General features: G+C 43.3%; 1 pseudogene; it reads right to left on the minus strand.

The window, feature by feature from the left end:
* Positions 1–1,965: 1,965 nt before the first annotated feature.
* Positions 1,966–2,458, minus strand: LOC148777805 (ragulator complex protein LAMTOR5 pseudogene; annotated as a pseudogene).
* Positions 2,459–5,752: the final 3,294 nt, after the last annotated feature.

Genomic DNA, 5,752 nt, shown 5'->3' on the forward strand with positions numbered 1-5,752 from the left:
CTGTCTCAGTCATCCAGCATGGCCATCTCGAGAGCAGGAGCCCCTCCTTCCCCTTCAGAATGGAGGGCAGCCCCTCTTGTTGGCAGGCTGGGCATGGCCTGGGAAACTCTTTCTGGCATCCTTGGGCCCAGTGGCCAGTTGACTTGCATTTGCAGCGTTCCCCCTCATTGGTCTTACCTCTAGCCGGATGGCTGGACTTTCTTGACCCTCAGATTGTCCTGAGGTAACAAGGCATGCTGACAGCCACAGCTTCCTGTTGTGTGTTAGCCTTGGCCTGTCTTTTCTCATGCTGGATTTTCTTTTCCTCCTGAGCTTGGTCTTGATTATTAAATACCTCAAAGGCCATATGTAGAAGTTGGGACATAGGCATTTGTGGGCCAGATTGTAACTTTTGGAGTTTCCAACCCATATCAGGGGCAGTCTGGTTAATAAAGTGTTGTCCCAGAAAGGACTGACCTTCAGAAGTGGAGGGGTCTATGTTGATATACATTTCCTAAATAGCTCCACAGCTGCCCATAAAAGGGGGCTGGGTTTTCTTTTTCTTCTTGGGTCACTCCTTTAAACTTTTCATAGTGAATTGACTTTTTGATAACACTTTCTCATCCCTTCTAACACACATTGGCTCATGCACTTCCTGGCTTCTGTTCCCTCCCAGGAATTACGATTCCAAGGGGGCTCCTGGCTTAGGACTGCATCTCCACCCATAGTATAATGTCTGGGTTGGTCTCCAACAAGCTGGTCAGCGTGCCCCTGGCCTGCTGTCCAGATTCTGTTCTTCCTCGGAGGTACAGTAAGTAGATAAAATGACTTGAATATCCTTCCAAGATAAATAAAAAAACTGGAGTGAGGGCATGAAACCCTTCAACAAACTTACTAGGGTCTTCAGAAAATTGTCTCAGTTCCTGTCTGCATTGGGCTAAGTCGGTTCAAGAGAAAGGCACATGTACTCTGATTGTTCCTTCACCATTTGCCACTTCCTTGAGATCAGAGCATAAAATTAGGATCCTGAGTGATAGGAACTCCAATGAGAGTTACTCCAGAGGAACTAGTCTCTGTTTCTTGGGATAACAGAGGTTATGGAGGAACATAGGAAAGTGGAGTCCGAGACTAATCAGAGGGATCAGGAGAAGTAGGTGCCTCTGGAGAAGTAAGGGTTATGTCAGAAGGAGGAGGAGCTGGGTTTTCCCTCCGAGAGACAGGAGAGCTTAGAAGAGGATCATATAAAGTGTCAGGAGAGTCTTATGGTCCTCCAAGTTTTAAATTACAAGAGTTATATCAGGCAGGATTTTGGTAAGGACCACAAAAGCCTGCATATAGGGACTCTCACTCCACTCTCCCATCCTGCAACAATAAAGATCCAATTGCAGAATGATATTGTATTTTCAGTCAGTCAGTTCAGTCGCTCAGTCGTGTCCGACTCTTTGTGACCCCATGAATCGCAGCACGCCAGGCCTCCCTGTCCATCACCAACTCCCAGAGTTTACTCAAACTCACGTCCATCGAGTCAGTGATGCCATCCAGCCATCTCATCCTCTGTTGCCCCTTCTCCTGCCCCCAATCCCTCCCAGCATCAGAGTCTTTTCCAATGAGTCAACCTTCACATGAGGTGGCCAAAGTATTGGAGTTTCAGCTTTAGCATCAGTCCTTCCAATGAATACCCAGGACTGATCTCCTTTAGGATGGACTGGCTGGATCTCCTTGCAGTCCAAGGGACTCTCAAGAGTCTTCTCCAACACCACAGTTCAAAAGCATCAATTCTTCGCCAATATTGTACTTTAGAGACCCGTTTTTATGCCATTTTTCTCCATCCTCCAACTTACACAAAGGCCAGGCATTGCTACAATAGAATTTAAGTTTTTCCTTTTTTTAGCCCTTCAGTTAAAAAAAAAAAATTCCAATTCTTTTCCCTGCCTCCAACCAGGCTTATTAAACATAACAAAACTCTGTATAAAAGGTGACCTAAACCTGCTGCTTCAAAACATGATACTTTCTTTAACTAGTATTTCATAAATATTGATAGTATTTCAATCCACAGAATGTCAAAAAGCAGCTTACTCTAAAATTAATAGAAAAGTGCCCAGTGCATATTACATGAATGGTCTAATTACTGGAACTCTAATAGTTCTAGAAGATAATTAACATAAGTATGACTGAGTCCCTATGACAGGATGCTGGAGAACCGGTATGAGTCATCAAGAGGCCATTTTGTGCACTGCCAGTGTGATGACATGGTGTTTCTAATTTTCCCATTATCTAATTCTAGACATACCACAGGAATATCAGTGGTCTGAGGTTAGCTCAGCTGCTTGCCGGGCTAAAATAGGTGTCACCCCAGCATGCTCACCTGACAGGGTTCTGAGGCAGCCCAGACTGAGCCATTGTGAATCTGTGCATAGGACTCCAACAATGGATGGACTCTTCATTGTGTCCTCCACTGCTGCTCTAAGGTAGCCTCCATCCCACTGTGCATTACCTCTTTCTTTGTCACTGGTGTCAGGTCAAAAATTCGGATTCTCAAGTGCACACTGTATGTAAGTATACACAGAGGTGTTTCTTCTGGCTCAGAGGAGGCTCCTCCCATGTTGAGTAACCTACGCCTGAGAACAAGAGAGCACTCCTAGAATGGAATCCATTGTCTCAGAAACATTTACCAGGAAGCCGTAACCTGGATTTCACGGTGTTCCCCAAATTCCCTTTGAATCTGATGGGGTTTCAGGCATCCTGTACTCTCCCAGTGATTGACTTTGGTCCATGGAGTCTATAGAATCGGACACAACTGAGTGACTTAGCACCCACTCATGCATGCCCACTGGGGTGAATTCCTCATGACTAAGCATCCACTGAGTTTGTAACTTAGGCTTCTGGGTAGTGGTCAGCCTGATAAACCATAGCAGTGTGTAGGCTGCCAAGGCCTGGGGTGAAGGGAGTCCAATGGCTGCAAAGAGGAACCCTTGGAGAAATTGGAGCTAGGCACTATGGAAGATGGGCTTCCCTGGTGTCTCAGATGGTAAAGAGTCTGCCTGCAATGTGGGAGACCTGGACTCGATCCCTGGCTTGGGAAGATCCCCTGGATGAGGGCATGGCAACCCACTGCACTATTCTTGCCTGGAGAATCCCCATGGACAGAGGAGCCTGGCGGGCTAGAGTCCATGGGGTTACAAAGAGTCAGACAGGACTGAGTGGCTAAGTGCAGCACCCAGCAGTGTGGAAGATGGCACAGGGTCTAAGGCTTGCAGGCTAAGAGAGAAATTGTCATAGTAAATTTCTGAGGCCTGAGTGAAATGAGAGACTAGACAGCAGAAGAACCCCAAATCCTTTGCCCTATCTGCCTGGCAGCTTAGATAGAATGGAATCTGTCTGACACAGACAGTACTGGGTTTGACAGTGGTGGGGCTGCAGTTTAGGAATGACATCCTAAACTCCTTCCCTAAAAGGGCTAGCAGATAAAACGTGGAAAGAGACCTGCTTGTATGAGTCAGGTGGGAAAGAAGAGAATAGTGGAGGGTTCCAGATGGGACAGTGAAAGAACGAGAGAGAGCGCTTGGGTTCAGAAATCGCATTTCCACCATGTCCCAGAGGACAGTGTTAGCTGTCCCCCAGCCATTATTTGAATCCTCAAGGTCTGGGGGTTCCCTTGCCAGCCACAGTGTTGTTGCGGGGAGCCATAATGCTGTGAGCAGACAGATTACACCTAGCATTATCTTGAAAAGAAAGCAAAGGGGAGAGCAAGACAAAGAATGCAAGAAGTTAGGGGCTTCAAGCCGCAGCCAGGTGAAGCCTGCAATTTACCGTGATTTCCTGAATTCCTAGTTTTCAGCACCAGTTTTACTTCTTCCTTTCCAATACATTTTATTTCTTCTTGTTGTCTAATTGCATTAACTAGACCATCCAGTAAAATGTTGAATGAGTGATTGTCTTATTTTGAACCACTTTTCCCTTCCTTGCATAAATCCTTGCCTTTCTGGCATAAATCCCGTCATGACATAGAATCTTTGGAATGTGCTTTTGGATTCAGTTTGCTAGTATTTTGTTGAAGATATCTGTACTTGTACTCATAAAGGGTACTGATGTATACAGTTGACACTTGAACAATGTAGGGATTAATGGCACTCACCCCCTGAGGAGAATGAAAATCTGAGCATCACTTCATAGTTGACCCTCCCACTATAAAGTGGTTCTGTATCCATGGATTTAACCAAACTGAGGGTCATGTACTGTGGTATTTATTGGAAAAAAAAATCCACGTATAAGTAGACTCCAATAGTTCAAACCCAAGTTGTTTGAGTCAACTGTATTTTCTTTTCTTGTTATATCTTTATCTAGTTTTGTATTAGTAAGGCTGGCCTTATAGACTGAGTTAGGAACTGTCCCTCATGCTCTATTTCTTGGTAGAGTTTGAAAAGAATTGAAGTTAATTCTTTAAATTTTGGTAGAATTTACTAGTGAAGACATTTAGGTGGTCCTGGAGTTTTCTTTGTTGGGTGGTTTTCATTACTGCTTCATTCTCTTTGGACTTCCCTGGTGGCTCAGACGGTAAAGCATCTGCCTACAATGCAGGAGACCTGGGTTCAATCCCTGGGTCGGGAAGATCCCCTGGAGAAGGAAATGGCAACCCACTCCAGTATTCTTGCCTGGAAAACCCCATGGACGGAGAAGCCTGGTAGGCTACAGTTCATGGGGTTGCAAAGAATCAGATATGATTGAGCGACTTCAGTTTCACTTTCATTCTCTTTACTTGTAATAAGCCTGTTGAGATTTTGTTTTCTTGAGGCGTTATTTTTTCCCCCCAATTCGTAGGAATTTGTTTTTTTCAGTTAGAATATCTAACTCATTAACTGTTAACTAACTCGTTAACTAAAAGACAATAATTGTTCGTAACATTCTCTTATAATTTTTATTTTTGTCAGGTTAGTGGTAACAACCTGTTTCATTCCTGATTGTAGATATTTAGAGCTTTTTTTGGTTGTCTAGCTAACGGTTTCTAATTTTTGTTGATCCTTTCAAAGAACAAATTTTTACTTTTGTTGATTCTCTGGGTTTTCTCTGTTTCATTTTCATTCATATATATTTTCTTCCTCCTGCTGTTTTTAAGTTTAATTTGCATCTTTTGGCTGGCTCAGCAGTAAAGAATCTGCTTGCCAATACAGGAGACGTGGGTTCAATCCCTAGGTAAGGAAGATCCCCCAGATAAAGAAATGGCAATCCACTCTGGTATTCTTGTCTGGGAAATCCCATGGACAGAGAAGCCTGGCAGGCTACAGTCCATGGTGTCACAAGAGTTGGACATGACTTAACAACTAAACAACGACATTGATTTGAGATCTTTTCACTATTTACTGTGTTTAGTGCAGTACCTGAGCACTGCCTTTGTTGCATCCCTTATTCATGAAAGACTTAATATTGTTAAGATGGTGGTAATGTCTGAAATATTCTATATATGGATATTCTATATGGATAGATAGGGTGGATATTCTATATATGGAAAGTGTATCCTCCTCCATATAGAGTTCATGAATACTTAGTTTTGTTGTTGGTTAGTATTAATTCTTAAATATTCAGTTTGCTTCATTGCTTTGCTTGGGCATTTTCTTTCAGTTGTGAAACATTTTGCATTATTAGCTCATTCCATTTACTTGCAATGTCTGTTCAAGTTTCTATTTCTTCTTGATGCACTTTCAATAGTTTTTGTCTAAGACTCTATGTCATCTAGGTTATCTTAGTTCATTGACATAAGTTGTTCATAGTATCCTTT

The sequence above is a fragment of the Moschus berezovskii genome, chromosome 5 (genome assembly GCF_049115385.1).
Source record: "Moschus berezovskii isolate FMDL1 chromosome 5, NW_MosBer_1.0, whole genome shotgun sequence".
Lineage (NCBI taxonomy): Eukaryota > Metazoa > Chordata > Mammalia > Artiodactyla > Moschidae > Moschus > Moschus berezovskii.